Below are 23,158 nucleotides of genomic sequence, written 5' to 3'. Positions count from 1 at the left end.
CAGCCAGTAATCCCGCTCTTTCCTTTAATAAGATCATCCTGAAATTGAGGAAATTAAGAATAATTATTTAAGTCCATTTCTGAGTCTGAGTTCGCTGGTTCCCAGGCTTCTTTATCTATAGACCTGGGTTTAGCTTGGCTGCTTTAATGGTAAATCAACAGGTGGGACATGTTTTCCAACCACAGTAGCTCTAGGAACTGTGTTTTGTTACTAATTAGTTTGCAAATTAATTCCAATTCAGCAGTCTCTCGTTGGAGTCTGTTTTTGAAGCTTTTTTGTTGAAGGATAGCCACTCTTAGGTCTGTAATCGAGTGACCAGAGAGATTGAAGTGTTCTCCAACTGGTTTTTGAATGTTATAATTCTTGACGTCCGATTTGTGTCCATTCATTCTTTTACGTAGAGACTGTCCAGTTTGACCAATGTACATGGCAGAGGGGCATTGCTGGCACATGATGACATATATCACATTGGTAGATGCGCAGGTGAACGAGCCTCTGATAGTGTGGCTGTTGTGATTAGGCCCTATGATGGTGTCCCCTGAATAGATATGTGGACAGAGTTGGCAACGGGCTTTGTTGCAAGGATAGGTTCCTGGGTTAGTGGTTCTGTTGTGTGGTGTGTGGTTGCTGGTGAGTATTTGCTTCAGATTGGGGGGCTGTCTGTAAGCAAGGACTGGCCTGTCTCCCAAGATCTGTGAGAGTGATGGGTCGTCCTTCAGGATAGGTTGTAGATCCTTAATGATGCGTTGGAGAGGTTTTAGTTGGGGGCTGAAGGTGATGGCTAGTGGCGTTCTGTTGTTTTCTTTGTTGGGCCTGTCCTGTAGTAGGTGACTTCTGGGTACTCTTCTGGCTCTGTCAATCTGTATCCAATTCAGACTGCTGAATTGGAATTAATTTGCCAACTGGATACAATTAATTTAGGCTTGAATAGAGACTGGGAATGGATGAGTCATTACACAAAGTAAACCTATTTCCCCATGTTATTTCTCCCCCCACCCCACCCCACCCCCCACTGTTCCTCAGATATTCTTGTTAACTGCTGGAAATAGCCTACCTTGCTTGTCACCATGAAAGGTTTTCCTCCTTTCCCCCCCTGCTGCTGGTGATGGCTTATCTTAAGTGATCACTCTCCTTACAGTGTGTATGATAAACCCATTGTTTCATGTTCTCTGTGTGTGTATATCAATCTCCCCTCTGTTTTTTCCACCAAATGCATCCGATGAAGTGAGTTGTAGCTCACGAAAGCTTATGCTCTAATAAATTTGTTCATCTCTAAGGTGCCACAAGTACTCCTTTTCTTTTGTGAATACAGACTAACACGGCTGCTACTCTGAAACCTGTCAGAAAGCGGAGAGTGATCAATTGTTCTCCATGTTCACTGAAGGTAGGAAGAGAATAAATGGGCTTAATCTACAGCAAGGGAGATGGAGGTTAGATAGTAGGAAAAACTTTTAAGGGCAGTTAAGCGCTGGAACAGGCTTTCTAGGGAGGTTGTGGAATCCCTGTCACTGGCGGTTTGTAATACCTCTTGGAGGTTGCACAAACACCAGTCAGGGATGGTTTGGTTGACTTGGTCCTGTCTCAGTACAGGGGGATGGACTTGAAGTCTGCCCAAGCTCTCTTAACGGGCCTACATTTCTATGATTCTATGATTTAATTGGGACTAATCTATTCACAGTTGAGGAGCTGGCAATTATGTACCCTGAGTTATCAATCTGGCGGTATTTTTTCACCACAAACCATGGTAAAGAAGCACAGCTCCTGTCTTGCATAATTTGTCTTGTCTTTAAATGGAAATTTTATTCTGCAGAAACTGAAAAGTGGCAGTAGGCATGTCACCACGGATGAGCAGAATATGGCTGCTGGTGTGATGCCATTTATCGTTCTAACTCATTCACTGCCATGCAAGAGTGTACGTGAGCCACTGAGCAGATAAGCCAGCCAGTGAACAGGAAATGTAGTTATCACTGACATTAAATTCAAGGCCTACCTTATTAACCCAAACAAACTATCCAAAACATGAGCAAAGCAACACACATCATCTGGTCACAAGCACCCAGTCTTCCTGGTTTTCTGCAAGCCGGGGGGGGGGGGGGGGGGACAGATCATGCCCCTCTATAAGATAGCAACAGCTTCCCTTTTCTTTTTATAGCCCCAGAACAGCCATGTGAAAGGCAGGGAACTTGGTGTAACCCCTTCCATGCTGGGATGGAAGGAGTACTATTGCATCTTGTCATAGGGTCCTCCTGAGACCATGAGCCCTGAATCTCATGGATGCTTCCTTACTTCTCTGCTGCCTAGGTGGATGCCTGTGTGGCTATCATCATTACTATTATTTAGCATTTATACGGCAGAAGTACCTAGAGCTGTCATCCAGGTCTGAGTCCCACTGTGCCAGGCAATGTACAGACCAACAGCAAATGACAGTCCCTGCCCCAAAGATCCATGGTTGCACGGTTATCTGTCATAGAATCATAGAATATCAGGGTTGGAAGGGACCTCAAGAGGTCATCTAGTCCAACCCCCTGCTCAAAGCAGGACCAATCCCCAATTTTTGCCCCAGATCCCAAATGGCCCCCTCAAGGATTGAACTCACAACCCTGGGTTTAACAGGCCAGTGCTCAAACCACTGAGCTATTCCTCCCCTTGGGACAGAAAGGCCTGTATCGAGTCAGGGGATGAGTGAATTCTGAGACCCGGCACAAAGAAAAGCCATGGCCTTGGAATCTCAGAAGAATAAGCTCTTGTGTGCTTCCCGCACAGGGTCAGCCTGGGAAAATGCATCCAACGAAGTGAGCTGTAGCTCACGAAAGCTGATGCTCAAATAAATGTATTCATCTCTCAGGTGCCACAAGTCCTCCTCTTCTTTTTACGGCTACAGACTAACACGGCTACTCCTCTGAAACCTATCACAAGAAATGTTGCTCTGGTGGGGTTTTTGCTGATGCATGCCCAGAGGGAAATATGGAGTTCAGAGGTGTGAGAAAATGAATACAAGATTGGGTGGGGCTTTTTTATAAGAAAAGCATTTCTGAAGCTCCAGGAAAATTGTGGAATTTTTATCCAAAGCATCGGGTCAGTTATTATTTACCCAGACCTATTTTTCTGTCCCCAAAGGGAACCCACAAATAAACATGGAAATGCTGTATGCAGCACTCTGAGCAAGGAGGGAACAGTGACGGTCTCTAAAGGAGCTGGAGAAACCTTTTGGGTTGTTGGAAAATGCATCTCATTAGTGTGAGACAGTAACACCCCCCCATCCCCGATTTGTAGATGATACCAAGTGAAGACCTGGAAGGATAAAGAAAAGTGCTTCTAAAGACTTGTAAGTTTCTAGTCTGCTAAGTAATTTTGCTGCCTGTTTGGACACATATTGGTACTTCTAAAGGGAAATGTCAGGTAAGGAAAGGTCCTGTGAGTCTGCCTGATGTCAATGTTGATTAGCCGCTTCAGTGACTTCAGTTAAAGTAATTTACTGTGGCTGTACTTCTGGCTAGGTGGTAGAGGCATCATCCTGCAAGATCATGTTTCCGGCCAGCTGGTATAAGGAGTGCTGCAAAGACAATGTACTCAGCTTTTGGTAGGCAGCACCTCAGATGACACAACTATGATTAGTCTGACTAATTAACCAGCAGCTCTGATAGGCTCTGATCTGAGGCCTCTGGTATTTGGTCCTAGATAAAATTCCAGTTGAATATTTGCATCTAGTTCCTACTGGTTCCAGAGGCCTTGTAGGTTTTGAAACAGATGAATGAATCTATTTGGTCAACTTGCTCCTTGGGTTACTAGTTCCTGGGGTGTGGTGTATAGATGCTGCTTGTAATTAACTGGGAGCACTGGCTGTTGGGAGTCTGAAAGGAAAGGAAACAGGAAGGAAAGGGGGGGGAAGTTGAGGAGGTGGAGTGAGAGCTACTGAGGGTGCAGCAGCGGCTTGGTAAAGAGGTTTCCACTTTAAAAATAAAGTCCTGTTGAAGTTTGTTAGTACCTTGCCTGGTTGCTACAACATTTTGGTGATGAGGATGGGATCTTCTGTCTCTGAACCCACCTGCACCCTTTCTGCAAAGCCCAGGTGAGCCTCCAATTGCTTTTACTGCCTGGATCCATATGTTTGAGATTTATCTGCTTGCAATCACTGCTACAGAGATTTCTGAAGTAAGAAAGCGTGCTCTGCTAATCCACTGCCTTGGAGCAGAAGGGCAGCGTATATTTTACACTTTTCCCCTTGAGATGATAAATATGAGACTGCACTCACTGCATTAAAGAACTTTTTTGTGCCAAAAGAGAATGTAGTAGCTAATTGCTACAGAGTTCGCCAGTGTGAGCAGAAAACAAGGGAGACTATAATACAGTATATTGCTTCCCTGAGTTTCAGAGTAGCAGCCGTGTTAGTCTGTATTCGCAAAAAGAAAAGGAGTACTTGTGGCACCTCAGAGACTAACAAATTTATTAGAGCATAAGCTTTCGTGAAAAAAGTTTTTTCCACCAAATGCATCCGATGAAGTGAGCCGTAGCTCACGAAAGCTTATGCTCTAATAAATTTGTTAGTCTCTAAGGTGCCACAAGTACTCCTTTTCTTTTTGCTTCCCTGAGGAGTCTGATTGTAACATGTGACTTTGGGAATATGGCAGATAAGATGATTAGAGACCAGCTCATTGAGAAAACAATCATGCTTCGTGTAAGAGAACACTTACTTCTAGAACCACAACTTACACTAGAAAAAGCAATAACCATTGCTATTCAGATTGAGTCAGCTACAGCTGAAGCCAAAATAATGAGCATGGATACAGGAGGCACATTCCAGGCTGTGACTCCTTTGCAGAAAAGTTCACTATCGCTGCAGACAAATGATTACAAGAGGAAAACTAACGGAAAACCACCGAATCAGCAAATTTAAAATACAGTAAAAGCATGCTTTTGCTGTGGATCCCCACAACACCTTGCAAACTACACAGGATGTCCGGCAAAAGTAGCTCAATGCAATCATTGCAAAAAGATTGGGCATTTTGCTAAAATATGTCGCAGCAGCCAGTTCAATCAACAGGTGCATGCAGTTACAATACCAGATGTTACTGTGCTGAGCATGGACAAAATCACTACTGCACATATTCCAGAACAAATAAAGTGCACTGTAAACATTTCCACCATACTCTCAGGCAAATCACACTCTATTCAGCAAATGTTGGACACTGGATTAGCAGTATCTATTCTACCTGATTCCATCTATTTGTATTACTTTAAAGATGTGCCTCTTACTGAACCCAAACTTCACTTGGTGTGCTATTTGAAAAACTATATTCCAGGACATGGCCGCCTGCCAGCAATAGTTACTTTTGGTGATTGCTGTGTAACTGCAGAGTTCCACATTGTCCACAAAGGCACTCCTATCTTTGGCAGAGATTTAGTGGCTGCTTTAAATCTCAGGTTAGTTAATGGACGAATTGATCTTCTTCAGCAAAGCACTTTTGCAGTAGACACACCAGTTTCAGCTGGGACCCAACACCAGGTTGAGGAGAAACTCGGCTGTGCTTATGGGTTTCTGCATAAAGTTAAAATGTGGAGTAATGTGATGCCTGTACAACAGAAGTTATGGCGCTTACCATTTTCAGTCAGGGAAGCTGTTTCAGAGGAACTTAGAAAACTTGTTCAAAAGGACATTATTGAAGAGATTGACTCTTCAGAATGGGTTTCACCTATAGTAGTGACACAGAAGAAGGGTGGAGGCATTCTCCTTTGTATGAACTTAAGGGAGCCAAATAAAGCTATTGTGATTGACAGCCATCCTCTTCCTCACATAGAAGAAGTATTTGCAGAACTCCGTGGAGCAAAGATGTTTTCTACTCTTGATTTGCAGACTGCATACTACCCGGTTGTCAGAAGATAGCAGAGACCTCACAGCATTTATTACACATGAGGGACTCTTTCATTTTAAACGTGTTCCATACTGTCTCGCATCTGCCCCAAGTGCCTTCCAAAAAATGATGTAATTGATTCTGAAGAATCAACATGGGGTTCAGTGCTATCTGGATGATATTATCGTGTTTGGAAATACTTCTGAGGAGCATGACAATAACCTGCAGTATGTACTAAACTGCATCAGCAAAGCAGGCCTCAAGCTCAATAGGTCCAAATGCAAATTTAGACAAACTGAACTTTCCTTTCTGGGGCATACAATTTCACAGGCTGGACTAAAACTGGATCCAGATTATATCCTGGCAATTTCAAATGCTCCTCCTCCAACAGATTTGCAAACCTTACATTCCTTCTTGAGTCTTACCTCCTGGTATGCAAAAATCATTTCCAATTATGCTTCTGTCATTGAACCATTACGAGAATTACTATGGAGAACTTCAACCTTAGTGTGGACAACGGATGCACAAGCTAGTTTCGAAATGGTGAAAGTCTTGATTGTACATAGTCCAGTACATGCACTATTCACTCCTGCATTGCCCACAATTGTAACTACTGATGCTTCTGATTAAGGACTTGGGGCTGTCCTCACACAACTTCATGAGGACAACACAGAGAGGACTATTGCATTTGCTTCAAGGACACTAAGCAATGCTGAGAGGAAATAGTCTACAGTTGAAAAAGAAGCACTTGCTTGTGTCTGGGCTACTGAAAAATGGAGAACTTACCTGTGGGGGCCGCACGTTCAAGTTGCACACAGACCACAGCCCTTTGATGACGTTGCTCACCATGAAAGGATTGGGAAGAGCAGGATATCGTATTGCTAGATGGTCTGCAAGACTACTCTCTTTCAATTATGAACTGGAATATAAGCCTGGAAACCAAAATGTGGTAGCTGATTGCCTTTCTCGCCTGCCTTTGCCTTCACCAGATGGTCCACCGGATGATGAGGATGTAGTAGTTGTGCTTATTACAAGCACTCTTACTGCAGTTACAAAAGAACAATTTCAAGCTGCTTGTTCAGCATGTCCAATTCAATAAAAACTACAGGAATTTCTGACAAAGAGATAGCCCAGTAACCCTAAAAACCTTGACCCGGTTTTGCTGCCTTATTTTAGAGTTTGGGATGAACTTTCTTTGCTTGATTGCTGTGTGCTACGAGGTACACACTGGCTACTTGTGCCTGAAGAATTACAATCAAAACTCATACACCTGGCACATGATACTCATCAAGGAATTGTCAGAACCAAACAACAACTACGGGATCTGTATTGATGGCCAGGGATGGACTCTCAAACTGAAAGTACTCATAAAATCCAGTGTCACTTGCCAAATTCATGATAAGACGGTAGTGACATGTACCCCTCCATTACAGCCTGTTCCTCTTCCTGAATCTTCATGGGAAAAAGTGGCGATTGACATTGTAGGACCTTTTGATACTGCTCCAATTGAATGCTGTTATGCCATCACTTTAATAGACTATTTCAGTAAATGGCCTGAGGTAGCATTTACATCGCAAATCTCTTCTGCTACAGTAATTAAGTTCCTCTCTTCAGTTTTTAGCAGGGAAGATAACCCCAAAGAACTGGTTTCAGATAATGGTAGTCAATTTACTTCCCTGGAGTTTGAAACTTTTCTGCAGAGAGGAACATTTTACACAGAAGGTCATTCCTATATTACTCTCAAGCCAATGGGGAAATCGAACGGTTTAACAGAAGTTTGAAAAAGAGTTTGCAAATGGCTAAACTGGAAGGGCGATTGTGGATAACCTTCACTACTGATTTCTTGCAAGCATACTGGGCTACACGACATGCCAGAACACAAAGATCACCCGGAGAGTTGCTGCATGGGAAACAGATGAATACTAAACTGAACATTGCTGGATTGTTAAAGGCACGACCTGATGCCCCAACTGAGGATGATGTGAGAAAAACAGTTGCAAGCAAAGTCTAAGGCTTTCACAGACAAGCGGTGGGGTGCTAAGGAACCAAAGTTTGAGTGTGGTTCCTTCGTTAGAATACAAAAACCTGGAATTTTACGCAAAGGGGACCATAAATTCTCACAGGTTTCAGAGTAGCAGCCGTGTTAGTCTGTATTCGCAAAAAGAAAAGGAGTACTTGTGGCACCTTAGAGACTAACAAATTTATTAGAGCATAAGCTTTCGTGAGCTACAGCTCACTTCATCGGATGCATTTGGTATCCGATGAAGTGAGCTGTAGCTCACGAAAGCTTATGCTCTAATAAATTTGTTAGTCTCTAAGGTGCCACAAGTACTCCTTTTCTTTTCATAAATTCTCAGCTCCTCTTAAAATCATAGACAAGAAGGGACCTTACACCTATCAACTTTCTGACGGGCGGGTATGGAATGCTTCTTATCTTGCATCTGCCTATACACCAAGAAGAGATTATGCCAACACCCAGTCTGCATTGGATGACTTCACCGTAGTATCAACACAACCAGACATTGCACTCGAACCGGGGCTTGAGAGACTGCCTGTTAGACCCAGACAACCACCTGTCTGGACTAGAGACTATGTTATGTAGTATCTACAGTGTTTTCAGTGTAATATTTCTGCCAACAGTATAGTGTCTTGTTTCATATTTGTTCCTGTGGTTAGAATAACAATATTTATTTTAATTGGGAGAGTTTCTTAAGACAGGAGGGAATGTGGTGTTTAGATGCTGCTTGTAATTATTAGAACTGGGAGCACTGGCTGTTGGGAGTCTGAAAGGACAGGAAACAGGAAGGAGCCAGGGGGGAATTGAGGAGGCAGAGTGAGAGCTACCAAGTGCAGCAGCAGCTTGGTAAAGAGGTTTCAACTTTAAAAATAAAGTCCTGTTGAAGTTTGTTAGTACCTTGCCTGGTTGCTACAACATGGGGTTACTGCTCCTTCAGCAGAAAACAGCAGAGGCCAGTAACAGGCAGATGAGAAGGGTCCTAACGGCATTTACTGATATTTCCCCAAGTGATGAACTCAAGATACTTATGTTTCTTCCACCCCCTTACAAGCAACTTAGCATGAGAGAATGGGCCCAGGAATCATTTCCAGCTCTGTGATGTGACAATGCAGAGTATTTGCTGTATGATTTTCAGTGAGCGCTGCAGGTGCTGAAAACTTTTGGAAATCAGACTGATGATATTGACATGTCTGTCTAATAACTGGCCTTCTCCTCCCATAGTCACTGGTGAGTGGAGGGAAATTCTCACAATGTACAGGGTTCAAAAAAGAATTAGATAAGTTCATGGAGGATAGGTCCATCAATGGCTATTAGCCAAGGTGGCCAGGGATGCAACCCCATGTTCTGGGTGTCCCTAGCCCCTGACTCGCCAGAGGCTTGGAGTGGACAACAGGGGGTGGATCACTTAATGGTTGTGTTCATTCCTTTTGAGGCATCTGGCAATGTCCACTGTCAGAAGACAGGATACTAGGTTAGATGGACCATTGGTCTGACCCAGTATGGCCATTCTTAAAATGTAAAAGCACAACTGACTAGGATATCTCTGCAAGGGTATGAAAGGAATGGTCTTGTTTTTTTTGTCACCCACTCCAAAATGGGCTCCATCTGTGCCCCTGGAGTAAAGCTAGTAACTAAGTAGCTTCATGTAGTTTATTTGTGATTTTACATGCATCTTCTGGTAGATTTGAATGTTTAAGTCTCCAGTCGGTTGCCCCTAGACTCCTTCTGATTCTGTGGCAGTTGGGAGGGATGAGAGGACGAAAGAGAAATGGAATTTAGGTCATTATCTCCACTTTTCTCCACAGTGAGTCAAGAACCTCCCCAGAGGTGCATCAATTAATACTTTTATCCAGCGGCAAGCAAAAAGCAGACACTGGATTCTGTGGACGCACTCCACTGTTGCTCCACCACCCGACAAGCGGGCACTGGCTGCCCACCTGAGAACAACAGAAGGAACACTGCCTTCCGGAAACTTCATCTGTGTCTTTAAAAATCCTAAAATATGCCAAAAAGTGGTGGTGGGGGGGACCCCACATAAACAAGATAAGCCTTCACTACAGAGTTTCCCTGGTGCCAGCATGTATCAATAGCTAGTCACAAAGCCACACATAGAGAAGGCTGGATCTTGCAGGGTGCCCTCTCTGCAACCAGCAGGGCTGATGGAGTTGAGCACCTCCCAGAACTGTGTCCTGGAAAGAGGAAATAACCTGTGCTGATTTTTCCCTTTCGGCTGAACTCAGAGAGTGTTTTGCTGACTGAACCCTTGGGCGCCTTGGTTGAAACAAACGCAAGGGGAAAGATGCATCTACCACAGCAAGAGGGTCCACTCAAGCTGCTTCTGGGACTGGGTTTAATAACATGGGCAAGCGGCTCACACAAAATGTTCACACTGTGATTCAATCTCAGAACATCTGTGCCAGCCTCGACCCCACTGAATTGGTGGGGAAGCAATCCCTCTATGCCTGACGCGTTTGCTTTTTTAATTAAACGAGCTGTAGGGAAATATAACATTTTCCTTCCGTAATTCATCCCCGTGGCTCCCCTTCTTTGTCATTTTAATTAAAGTCGGCCCCAGCCCTGGTTTAGATATTTGCCATTATTAGTATTAAATTAAAACAGGCCCCTCTTTGAAAGTGAAGAATGATGGTGCCGGGGAATATCTGAAAAGGGCAGAGCAGCCATGAAAAGCATAGTCTTCAGGCTTCATTAGTACAGATTTTAGCTCAATTTATTTCACTCCCACTGCCTTTGCTCATCAGATGTACGGAGAGGCAGGGAGCTGATCAAGCTGAAATCTCTGAATCCCCCTGAGCACTGAATGAATGAGGCATTCATTTGAAGGGCAACTTAAAGATTCTGCTGTCATTCTAGTCAGCAGTGAGATCTCTTCTGTTGGGCCCCCTCAGAAATGGGGGAGGGCACGATCGTGCAATGATCATCCCCATTTATTTATTTTTGGCCAGCCAGTCAACGTTTGCTAAATTTCAAAGTGCTGAAGAAAATGTTTGTGGAAAGTTTGATTTTTGCACCCCAAAAATGCATAGACAATGTTCAGGCTTTTCATCAGCTTTAATGGTCTGTGTTGCCAAAGCACTCATAGGCCCTGCCCACAACAGGGCCTCCATTGTGCTGCAAGACCTCAGTACCACGTCCCAGCCCCATGCAATGGAAATAGATGAAATGTGAGAGAAAGGAAGGATCCTTGTAAGGATGGGGAACCAAGGCAAACTGAGGGTAAGTAACTTGTCTAAGGTCGCACAGGGAGCCTGTGGCAAATCATAAGATCTAGATCTCCTGAGTTCCAGTCCAGTGCCTTAACCACAAGCCTTCCTTTCAGATTCAAAACACACCACTAGCCACAGATCAGTGCAAATGAAATATAACAAAAACAGAATAAAACTCTCCACCTTCCAGCTAGGGATCTGAGTGAGCTTCACAAACATTTATTCCAGGAAGTTAGCCTTGCATCATCTCATGAGAAAGGTAAATATAGTTATTTCTATTATGCACATAAGAAAACTGAGGCCAAAAGAGATTAAGTGCTCAGTGGGGAGAAATGGCTTGGAGCGCTGTAGGTGCAATTTTCTGGGCTTAACTGATTGCTTAACTGTCTGTCCAACAACTGATGGACTGCAGCTGTCGCTGACTGGTACGCACAGGACCTGAAATGACCACTCGGCCAACCTTCAAAGAGACGGGAAGATTTTATCGTGAAAAGCCACGGCTGCACATGGAGAATGAAGGCCAGGTTATGAGAAGAATGGAAGACGTGTTGTGATCAGCACAATCTATACATGGGTTGAAGGACCTATCGATCAAGGTGATCAAGGTGAACTGATTGTGCGCAGAATACAGAACCTGTGAGATTAGTTGTGGGTGTAAATACCATACCATTGCACACCTACATCAAATACTTCAATCTCTAATTGGCAGAACCAGCATCTACATTTAACTGCAGGTGCAGGTACAGAAACTGATTGTCAGAAGCACTGGGTGTTCAAGACCCTGAATGCAATTAATGGGGACAGTGGGTACAGCTGGTGTTGCCAGTTCTTGCTATTTTATTGTGATATTTGGTGTTTTTGTCAAAGCCTCAGCACCTGGAGTCAGATGATCACAACCTAAACAGTCATTTAAACAAACAAATACACTTGTAGCCCTCATGGTTGCAAAGAAAAAGTGGAAAATGTGACCTGAGGGTAACCTAAAGGTTCTGACACCCAAAGGGAAACAAGAACCCACCATGTATTTATTTATTTAATCTCCTGATTTTTAAGGCAACTGAGTGACTCATGAGTGTTGAGCACTTGGAGCAAGCAATACTGTGCTCAGCACCTCTGAGAAATCAAGATCTAGGGACTTGTCTAAAGTCACACCGCATGTCCGAGGTGCAATTCCGTGCCTTTGTATGGCTATCACTGGAGAATGTCAGTGTGGCAAGTTGTGAACAGGGAGCTTAAAATTAGTGAGCCTATGGAGCAGACTGCTGGAGCTTTGCTAAAACAACCAGCATGAAGCCTGCCCCTGTGTGTGCGCTCTTGTGTTTTCTTTCCATTAGACAGTACAAATGGCAGCCCTGTGCCTTAAACACAAAACTATCCTTCCTCCCTATAATAACCATCTGTAGTTGTTTAGCACCTTTCAGCCAGAAAGATCCCAAAGTGCTTGATAGCTACAGAGAATCACAGTCCCCCTCTGAGGTAGAAGGCAGCAGCCATTCTGCACCAGCAATGTTAGGCAACTTCTCCCCGTTAAGGAGAGGAAATGAAGAATGAATCTAATTAAAATACAGGGGGAATTTTAGGCAGGCAACGTGTAATTACCCAAGTAATAAAATGGTTCTAAACAAACACCAAATCCACTGATTTAAGTCTAAAGCACTGCAGGATTATCCACGCATGCGAATGTGAGAGAATTCCCTAATGACTGAGGCTAGCTTCTTTTGACATTGCAGAGGACATACAATGCTTAGTGGTTTATTTTTGCAAGGTAAAGGGCAGTAGACAACCCTGCCGCTATAGAATAAATCACCACCATTTCCAGCTGTGTGAGCAGAGACAACTGGAACAAGCAAGGGGTTCATTTTACAGTACCTCCCACGGCTGGCTTTGTGTTATGGAAAAATGTCCCCCCCCAAAATCCCCGGCAAGGTATTCCCAAAATCATAGTGGCGTCTCATCAGCTCACTTAAATGGCTAGGCCTCAATCATATAATGAGCTCTTCAAAGACAGAGCCCCTGAGCCTGCATAGGCTCTGATCCCTACAACTAAGTAACTACCCTGCTTGGATTAAACATGTGCATGGAAATGCAAGTTATGCAGGAAAAAGAATGCAAGGTACTCAGCCAGGACTTTGCCTTAGGTTTTTGTTTCTTGGTTTTATGATAAATGAGAGGAGGAGGAGACCACAAGTCAGTAAAAGGCTCCTCTGGCCTTATCCTTGGTCTCCCTCCCCTCCCCCTAACCTTTTATTTGGGTTCAGATGTCCTGACTCCCTTTAGAGCATATGGTCTCCTGCAGGGGGCCCATTCTTGCAGACCTTCTGGGAGCTACTTAATACAGGCGCACTCCAGAAGGACACCAGGAAGGGACCCTGCACCTCAAGGCTGAGTTCAAGTTTAAGCACTGGGATGCATTCAAAAAGAGGAGCAATACCAAAGCATTTCCTAGCCTCTGAGTCCCAAACACAGAGGTATAAAAGGCTTGCTGCTGCCATAGTTCCTGAAGCAAAATAATTAAAGCCTTGTTTCAGCCATTACTCAGCCTAAGCAGACAGAAAACCTACTCCCAGCCCCAACTCCTTTTCCTTCCTCATTGGCCAAGTCTTATATAGCCACCCTGTGATAATTAGCTGCCTGATGCCAATTAGGCTCCCTACCATTCCTATCAAACTACCTGCAGAGCCATTCGTTCCCATTAGCAGAGTGCAGAGGCCACTGGCTTTGGGGGGTGGGGGGAGAGAGAGAGAGAGAGAGAGAGAGAGAGAGAGATGACTTTTAACCCTTTCCCTGCTGGAACACTTATCCTATCCCATCTATTAACAACAATCTGGTTCTTGGGCTGTCCTCCTTAATCCCTTTCTGAGCTCTAGTACGGGCCTTCTGTTCCCAAGTGTGCTGCATGCTCAGTTGGTCTCTTCATTACACTGTTGTTAGATACATGGACATAACTTCCAGGTCTTGACCTGCTTTATAATCAACATCCTGCTGGCAAATCATGGATGTCAGAGCCTGTCCCTGATGGATGCGCATATTTTTGGTGTACGGTGTTTTATGGCTTCATTCTTTTGCTTTGTCTCAACCAGCCGGCTGTATGCTGTAATCAGTGGGGACATTGAAAAAAATGAAATACATGTATCAGAGGGGTAGCTGTGCTAGTCTGGATCTGTAAAAGCGGCAAAGAGTCCTGTGGCACCTTATAGACTAACAGATGTATTGGAGCATAAGCTTTCGTAGGTGAATACCCACTTCGTCAGATGCATGTAGCAGAAATTTCCAGAGGCAGGTATAAATATGCAAGCAAGAATCAGGCTAGAGATAATGACGTTAGTTCAATTAGGGAGGATGAGCCCCTCTTCTAGCAGTTGAGGTGTGAACACCAAGGGAGGAGAAAATGCCTTTGTAGTTGGCGAGCCAGTCACAGTCTTTATTTAATCCTGATGGTGTCAAATTTGCAAATGAACTGAAGCTCAGCAGTTTCTCTTTGAAGTCTGGTCCTGAAATTTTTTGCTTCAGGACAGCTACTTTTAAATCTGCTAGTGTGTGTCCAGGGAGACTGAAGTGTTCTCCTACAGGTTTTTGTATATTGCCATTCCTAATATCTGATTTGTGTCCATTTATCCTTTTATGTAGGGACTGTCCAGTTTGGCCCACGTACATGGCAGAGGGGCATTGCTGGCACATGATGGCATATATCACATTGGTGGACGTGCAGGTGAATGAACCGGAGATGGTGTGGCTGATCTGGTTAGGTCCTGTGATGGTGTCGCTGGTGTAGATATGTGGGCAGAGCTGGCATCGAGGTTAGTTGCATGGATTGGTTCCTGAGTTAGAGTTACCATGTACTATGAAATACATGGACAAATTAGGTCACGTAGCCATCCTACAGCAGAGCAGTGGTCCAACTAGCCCAATCAGCTCTCTGATAGTGACTAGTACCAGACATTTCAGAGGAAGGAAAAAGAACCTGCACAATTATGGAATAATATGTCCACAGGGAAGTTTTCTTCTTACCTCAGGAAATTAGTGGTTGACTGTTGCCTTGAAGAAGGAAGTAGGAAGACTTAGATCCGGATCTCACTGCAGGAATATCAAGCCCACTCCCACCCCCCCCTTTCTCCCCTGACTGAAACTCCCACAATAAACAGAATCTGAATTAGGTAGTTGCAAACCAGACCACATGTTTCTTGCAGTGGGGGTGTTTTTCACTGACATCTGCATTGAAAGTTACAATGTAACCTACAAAACTAGCCTTCCTGGGATTTAATGGCACAGGAATATATTGTACACATCAGTACATTACTAGTGTGGTGAGTGCCATAGAAATGACTATGAATCGGATTCCCCCCAAGAACTACAGAATGTGGCAGATCAATCTCACTTTGCATGTCTCACCCACCTACTCTAAAAATGCTGACAAAGAAATAAAGTTTATCAGAATTTTTTGCTCTTTTATCAATTTCAACTCTCTCTCTGCCTTTTTTTTAAAATTATCATTAGGAACATTTCCAGCAGGGTATTTAAAGATAATAATAATACTTAGTTCTTTTCATCCAGAGATCTTAAAGCACTTGAGAAATTACATCACAGTAATCAGCAGCCCCAATTTCACTAGCCTTGGCGCATCATTCCCTTGAACCATTGTAAAAATAAGTTTTCACAGACTCTAAAATCAATGGAAATATGCCCATAATCAATATAGTTTATTGCAATGGAAACAGCTTTATGGGGGCCTGATGAAAACCCCACAAGTAAGCATTTCTCTACAGAAAGAAAAGGAGTACTTGTGGCACCTTAGAGACTAACAAATTTATTAGAGCATAAGCTTTTGTGAGCTACAGCTCACTTCATCGGATGCATGAAGTGAGCTGTAGCTCACGAAAGCTTATGCTCTAATAAATTTGTTAGTCTCTAAGGTGCCACAAGTACTCCTTTTCTTTTTGCGAATACAGACTAACACGGCTGCTACTCTGAAACCTGCCATTTCTCTACAGGATTTGCAACCCCACCCACTGCAGCTTTGTGTTAGTGGAGGAAAATCAGAACTTGAAACTGACTAGAAACTAAAATGTGTAATCGATGAATCTATGTGTATTGGCGAAGTGGAAGTAAATGCAATGAAAGAAAATGCAGAAAATAACATATTGATGAATTTAATATCCAAGGCATTTATTATAACAGAGGAATTGATTTTCTAAAAAAATATACTCTTTGATTTTTATCTTCCCAGGGCCCCTTCTATGTGCTTTCTTAAAATAATCGCACCTTCACAGTATCTTTCTAACAAGGATGGGAAAACACGAGTGGAAAAAGATGACAAACATAAATCACGAGTTCTTAGCGCATGATACTAGGAAAACTATTTAGGAAGAGATGGCTTTCAGGTTATCCACGGTAAGAGCTTTGCAGGTACAAACATGCAAATGTACAGCAACAAATGAAGATTAAAATTTAGACTCCTCTATTTAGGTCAAGTACATTTCCAGCGTGGGCTGTATGCTGACATGTCTTGCAGTACAACATCGCTATCCCATTAAAGACGCTGAATACGTAGCTTAGAGATAAAAGCATATGTTGTACGTGACAGCTGCCTGAGTCTGAGTATTCAGAGGGGACTGCTGACTCGAAAAACAAACACTTAATGGCAATGCTGAAAGTGTGAGGGATGGCATAGAGACAGGAAAAAGGGATTTACCCTTTCCTTAAAATAATAGCTAAATTATGAGAAGAATAGTCATTTTGGGGAATATTACAGGGGTGTTAGCCTAATCCTCTGACATGATCACTTCTCTACCTTCAATAATAAAAATAACAATAATAGTACCCAGCTTTTCTATAGCACTTTTCATCAGTGGATCTCAAAGTGCTTTAGAAATTAAGGAAGTATAATTATCCCCATTGTACAGATGGGGAAACTGAGGTGGAGAAAGGTGATATGACTTACCCAAGGTCTCTGGAAACAGATCCCAGGTCTTCTGAGTGCTCTACCCATGAGTCCATATTAATTTAGAGGATTCATAATACATAAATTAGAGTTGAAAATCCTCAGACACAAATTGATGGGGTCTCAAGTAACTACTACCTCCCGGGTAAAGGACCTGATCACCGTTATGGTCTGTCCAATGAACATGCCTTTTCAAGGCACAGCCAGATGTTCCCAGAATATGAGAAATCCCTCAAGACTGCAAAACTGGACAGAAAATGCCTTGGGGGAAGAGTAAGATGGAAATACCATGGGGACAACCTTGGGAGTTTGGCAGAGAAACATTTAAAGGGCAATTCCATGTGAGGAAAACAATGCGGCAAAAATGGCGGTGTGGGTCTTTGTGTTTATTGTTTCTCAATTATTTCCTTACCAAATCATGGAGCTGGAAGGGACTTTGAGAGGTCATCTAGTCCAGTCCTCTGCATGTGCTCAGTTAGCAATTCAAAGGGTGCTCCTGTTGTTTTTCTGCCGGTCCTGGATGCTGAACATGGGATCTCACAGTCAAGATGGGTTCCTTCCACCTTGCACATCATCACCCTTCATAAAAGTCCTGCCTTCCATGTTAGGCCTGTCACAGGCACCTGTGCAACTGCTCTGCCTTCAAAGGGATTGCACAGGCATAAGTCTCTGGAGCGCTTTTAGCTGTTTGATTTCTGGAACACCTTTTGGTTAACAAGAATCCATAACTTGTCCTCTGCTGTTTAATTTGCATATAATTATCTAGCCTGTTGTTTAACTAAGGAGCAACTCTATCTGTGTTGATTCTGTACAGCCAAATAAATAAGAGACATCACAGAACCCACCAGAGAATACCTTGCCAAAGTGTTCTGACAAGAACAGAGAGAAGCTGGGAGACAGGGACATAGATGAGATCAGTGTGTGCTTGAGAGGGGCAGGTGTAGATCCAGGACTTTTAAAAGACTATTGTCTCATCATGAAAGGAGATGGAAGCAAATAGACAGGGGCAGCTTTGGAGCAGTTGCCGTTGGAAGAATCTAGGTCTCTGGGACTACAAACTTCTTCGGGCTTGATCCTGAACAGAGCTGTGTGTGCAAGTGCATGATAAAAAGAGAGCGGCAGGATGGGGAATGTAAGGGTGCCCAATGCCAAGAAGGGTGAGTGTGTAATGAACTAGACCCACGATTCCTCAGAGAGGCCCACTCTCCCTTCACAGCCTTTCCATCCCATTCTCCTGTGAGGCCCATGGGATGACTTAGATTTAATATACTTCAGTGAGCAGGCCGAAGTGTAGTACAGTAACCTCGTACTCCTGGTTGCACATCGCACAAGGACTGGTAGGATCATGGCTTCGGTATATCCTTGGTTCTAGTCTATTTGATATTGGTGAACTTGATGTGCCACAGCAGAGAGACAGAGGTAGGCTACTTCAAGTGACCAGGAACAGTTCAGATGAGCCCTAACCTTGTTAATACAAAAGGAGAGGTGCTTGAAAGCAGGCACAGATGATCCAGTAGATAGGACATTAGCCTAAGACTTGGAACTGGATGCAAACTTCTGCTCTGCCACAACCTTTGTGTGTGACCTTGGACTTCCTTGAAGAGCTCATTGTCAACTGCCCTCACCTGTCTCTAGACCTTTTAACTGTTTTGTGTCTTTTTGATCTGTTAGTTCCCAGCCTGTCTGAGTTTGGCCAGACCTTGGAATTAACATTTTTACTGCTATTAGCACAGGTATTTTTCCCTAATCTCCTGACTTATTCCCAGGGAAGTGTTTTTGGAACCATTGTGGAGGCTTAGACTCTCCTGAGGCAACAATTGTTCCCTTTGCTGTCTGTCCAGAGCAAGATGCTTGACTCTGTCATAAATTGTCACCATAACAGCAGCATCCTTTTCAATCAGTCCGTGGTAAGTCATTCTTTGTCCTGCACGCCTTCTCCTCCCTCCAGGTGGAGGCTGATCTAAGATATACTGTTTAAGACATACCAGTCTAAGGCATATATTGTGTTACTTTCCTGATACATACACTGTGTTACTTTGTGCATTGTGCATTTCCTGCTATGTGCATTGTGTTACTTTGTGCACTGTGTTACTTTCCCTCCACGTGCATACAGTAAACCTTCCAAGATAGTGTACACTAAACATTTCCAATGACCCAGTTACATATAGTATTTATAAATTAATACAGCCCTCATGCCCTCCACAGGAAAAGAAAGAACCGATATACCAGTAGACATGTACAACAAACAAGAATATGCAGATCAGGAGAAATTTCAGGCCTTTATAATTCATCATACACTATAGATCCTTGTTTGTTGTATATAATAGTCATTTCTAATTAAGTTAGAATTGAAGTCAGTGAAGTTACACATTAAATCATGTTCACTGAATAGGTTTAAACTATTAAACATCACACAGTTGTGCGATACGAGGAAACTATACTGACTACATCACCTAGTGTACTTTATTTATAGGCCTAATATTTTGGATGTATAAGAGAAACACAGGAAATATAGCTAGCCGCATGAGGCTGTACATGAGGTCTACTGGAGTCAACTCATTGGCAGCACTGTGTAGTCAGTTGCACAGCTTTAATGGGTAGGGGAATCTTATACGAGAAAATAATAGTTTATCAATGTGCAGTTTGTAAACTGCACTTTATTATTTATCAAACCAAATCTGGTGGCTCTGAGTGTGCTTGGACATAGCAAATTACTTAGTATATTTCCTCAGAAAAGGAATTCTCATAAGCAACACCTTCATATGTTCTTTACTCCCCACATTCCCTCCCCCAATTTAAATTACAATGTGATTACAATTACAATTACATTGTACAGTTTCTGATATTTTTGCCTTGTAAATGGAGCTGCCATAAATTTCTTCTTGTAAGTAAAATCTTTGGACAACTATTAAAAGGAAGGTGCAATATTTTCAGAGGCATTACTGATTAAAGGGCTATATTAGAGGGCTTGAATTTAGCTGTTGCAGAGACGCACACACTGTCTCTCTTCCTCTTTCTCTCTCTCTCTTCTTAGCCTCTTGACAAGTCTATGCAATTATTTCTCAACCTCTTTCTCCCAAGATTGTGGATATTTGCATTGGGCTTCAATGTGTTAACGAGAATTACAGATTGGGAATTTTCTCTCAGAGTTCGCAAACTCTGCCACCAGTTTCACACTGAGCTAAACTTTCCTTCCTGGTAATGGTAATAGGCTGCATCAGTGAAACTGAGATGAGAATTTAAACAAAAATTAGAATGACCAAAGTTGCTCTTCAAGTCTTGCTCCTGCACCATTTAATTTACTAGTAGCTTTGCTATTAACTTCAATGGGCCTAGGATCATGCAGTCAAGGTCTGATGCAGCATTCCCTGAAAACAATGAGAGCTGGACTTGGCTTCTATTTGTTATTGCTCTTAATTAGGGGCTATATCATACCCTGAGTTTTTAAGCAGAAGGCCCTATTGGTCTCAGTAGAAATGTCTGCATAAAAACTGATAACACGATATGACTTTAGAGCTGAATAGGAAACTCAGTTCTATGTAGCAATGGTCACAAGTGGCAAAGGTTGAATCAGCATTCAAACTTTGAATTGATTTCAATAGGAGCAACATTCTTGAATTAAAGATATTATGTAGTCCTAACGTTATTTATTTACCCTTTTGTAGCTGTTCACCATGGTAAAATAGTGCAGAGCACAATTTTCTGTAACAAACATTTTCCTCAGGAACCCTTAAAGGACTTTAAATCCTTTTTTAGCTTCATAAAGCACTTTGCTAGTGATTCACTTTCCCACTGCTAAATCAACTCAAATCGTTTTGCACTGGCCTCTTCTTGTAACTTTCCCACATTAAGACTGGGGGTGGGGGGGAACAGAGTGCTGACATTTGCAAAATACCTCTCAGACAGCATTAGATGGTGTTAATTAAAATAACATAAATATTAAGTCCTTTTGTATCCTTGAAGTGTCCTGTCCAATACTGTGTGAGCAAATGGTTCTTAATTTGGTTTTGGTCAAGGGTTTAGGGACATCTGTAGAGAGAAGCTGGATGTGAGTAGGTTTGGGCAATCCAGGCAGAGATGCAATCCTGTTTGTTAGGAGCCAGAACAAAGTGAGGCTGCTTTTGTAGGATTTCATTATTGATCCATGTTCATTATGGCATTTCTGGCCTGATTCTCAAGGTTTTGACTGTGTTCTAATGTAGTGATGGCTGAGCTTTGGCTTTCCTCTGCAGACACAGGATGGAATAGTGTCTGTTGTGGTGAGAAGAAATTTGCTTTCAAAACTGTAGTGTTGGTCAAAAAAAGACAGTGAACCTACCTTTAATCTAAATTAATTAACAAAAGTAAAATAGTGGCATGCAGCTGAAAGGAGCCAAACATCTTTTTAGTTTGAGGAGTGGGGAGATAGGAAACTTGTTAGCAAAATGCCTCTGAAACTTTGGGCATCACAATACATATCAAAACCCTTGATAAACACACTTGCAAAGAAATTCTCTTCTAAAAACGGTTTGCGAAAGGCTTTTGTGTTGCTAGATGTCAGATGCTCTTCGCCCTTGGAAACATAATTCTCTGGAATTTGGCAGTGGGTTGGGATTAACAGTAGTGCCAGTCATGAGGGTGTAAGGACTTGCATTTTTATGTTTCAACATATGAGTTTTCCAGAGAAAGAGAAACTTCCTAAAAGTCTAATATACAAACCCCCACAATCTTATGCTTTCTAGTACTGACCTCTTGAGCAAATATGCTACTAAAACATTGAATTCCACTTCTCACTGCTTTGATCTGAGAAGCTTTCAGGGATTTTAATCTGCATCTCAAAACTGTAGGGAATGAACTGCTTCACAAAGCAGCTTCAACCTTTTTTCTTAGAGTTCTCTATCTTATATGAGAAGTTGAAGTGGTATATAGGAGACAAATGTTGAACTTTCTAGATGCTTGTTTTTAATGGGGCTTTTGTGGTTCTTGATATTGTAGTTTTTGAAAGTTTCTGTTATGTAATGCATTCATGCATTCTGAGCCCCCATGTTAGGTTGCATTGTTCTGCTTGGGAGCCTGTTTGTGACTGCTGGTTTGCTGGGATTAGCTTTTTTGTTGTCTCTTTTTATATTTGTGTAAAGGTATAGTAAGAAGTGAAGTGAATTGAGTAAAAGGACAAGGCCTTGGTATCAGAGAGAGATACAGTAGTAGATACTCTGGTGATGGAAGGCTTCTGACACTCGGGGCGCCAGGGCTCTGGGCAGGGGTCTCTGGGCTTCTGCCCCACAGGAGCACCGGGGCTCAGGGCTTTAGACCTGGGGGATCATTGGGACTCAGGGGTTTAGCTACAGGGGGAGCGCTGGGGCTGAAACAGGCACTCCCGTATAGCTAAAGCCCCAGCACCCCATGAGTAGCTGAAGCTGCGAGTGGAGCTGCAGGGCTGAAGCCCTGAGCCCCAGCACCCCACATGAGGCTAAAACCGGAAGTGGAGCTGCAGGGCTGAAGCCCTGAGCCCCCACCTGGAGCCCTGACCATCCCTCCACCCTGCAGCTGCAGTTCCAACCCCTGTGACTCAAGCCCCGCGCCCCAAGGCAGTGCAGTATTTGCTTTTTGTTTGGATTTTTTTAGTCTGCGCTGCTGCCTGATTGACTTCCAGTTCCACAGGTTGTCCAGTTGACCAGCAAGTCCGTAACTCTGATGCTCATACCTTTTGAGGGTCTACTGGATAGCAGTAAAGAGGAAAATTATGATTAAGTGGAATTGTTTAAAAATGTCATTTATGCATTTGAAACTAAAGACTAATAAAATTTGCTACTTTTTCTTGGGGGGGAAAACCTTTACATGATGAATATCTGACAAATTCACATAAGATACTGGAAATTAAAGCTGACTGCAGTTGAAGTGTGGTATTTACTTCAGATTTCTAACATGGTCTTGCTGGCTAGTGTATTTAAAAAAGGGGGGGGGGGGGATCTTGCTGTTAATACAAAGGTCCCTACAAGCTATAGGGAAACTGCATTAATATTTGCCAGCAAGAATGGTCTAAACATGGTTCTTGACTGACAGTTTGAACTGTAGTCATACCAGGCATTAACATTCAGTGGAAAACTATTTTCAGCATCAATGAGATGATTTATAAACATCTCTGAACTAT

The 23,158-nt window shown here is 42.9% G+C and overlaps 1 long non-coding RNA gene across 1 annotated transcript; it reads right to left on the bottom strand.

The window, feature by feature from the left end:
- Positions 1-14,359: 14,359 nt before the first annotated feature.
- On the bottom strand, positions 14,360-22,930 carry LOC122456932. The gene is made up of 3 exons (XR_006276110.1): positions 22,919-22,930; positions 21,703-21,705; positions 14,360-14,575 (listed from the first exon to the last, which is right to left on the bottom strand). It is a non-coding gene; the product is annotated as an uncharacterized LOC122456932 (long non-coding RNA).
- Between the last annotated feature and the right edge of the window lie 228 nt (positions 22,931-23,158).

The sequence above is a fragment of the Dermochelys coriacea genome, chromosome 16, assembly GCF_009764565.3.
Source record: "Dermochelys coriacea isolate rDerCor1 chromosome 16, rDerCor1.pri.v4, whole genome shotgun sequence".
Lineage (NCBI taxonomy): Eukaryota > Metazoa > Chordata > Testudines > Dermochelyidae > Dermochelys > Dermochelys coriacea.
The sequence above is the reverse complement of the archived record's forward strand: the minus strand, read 5'-3'. Positions and strand labels throughout refer to the sequence as shown.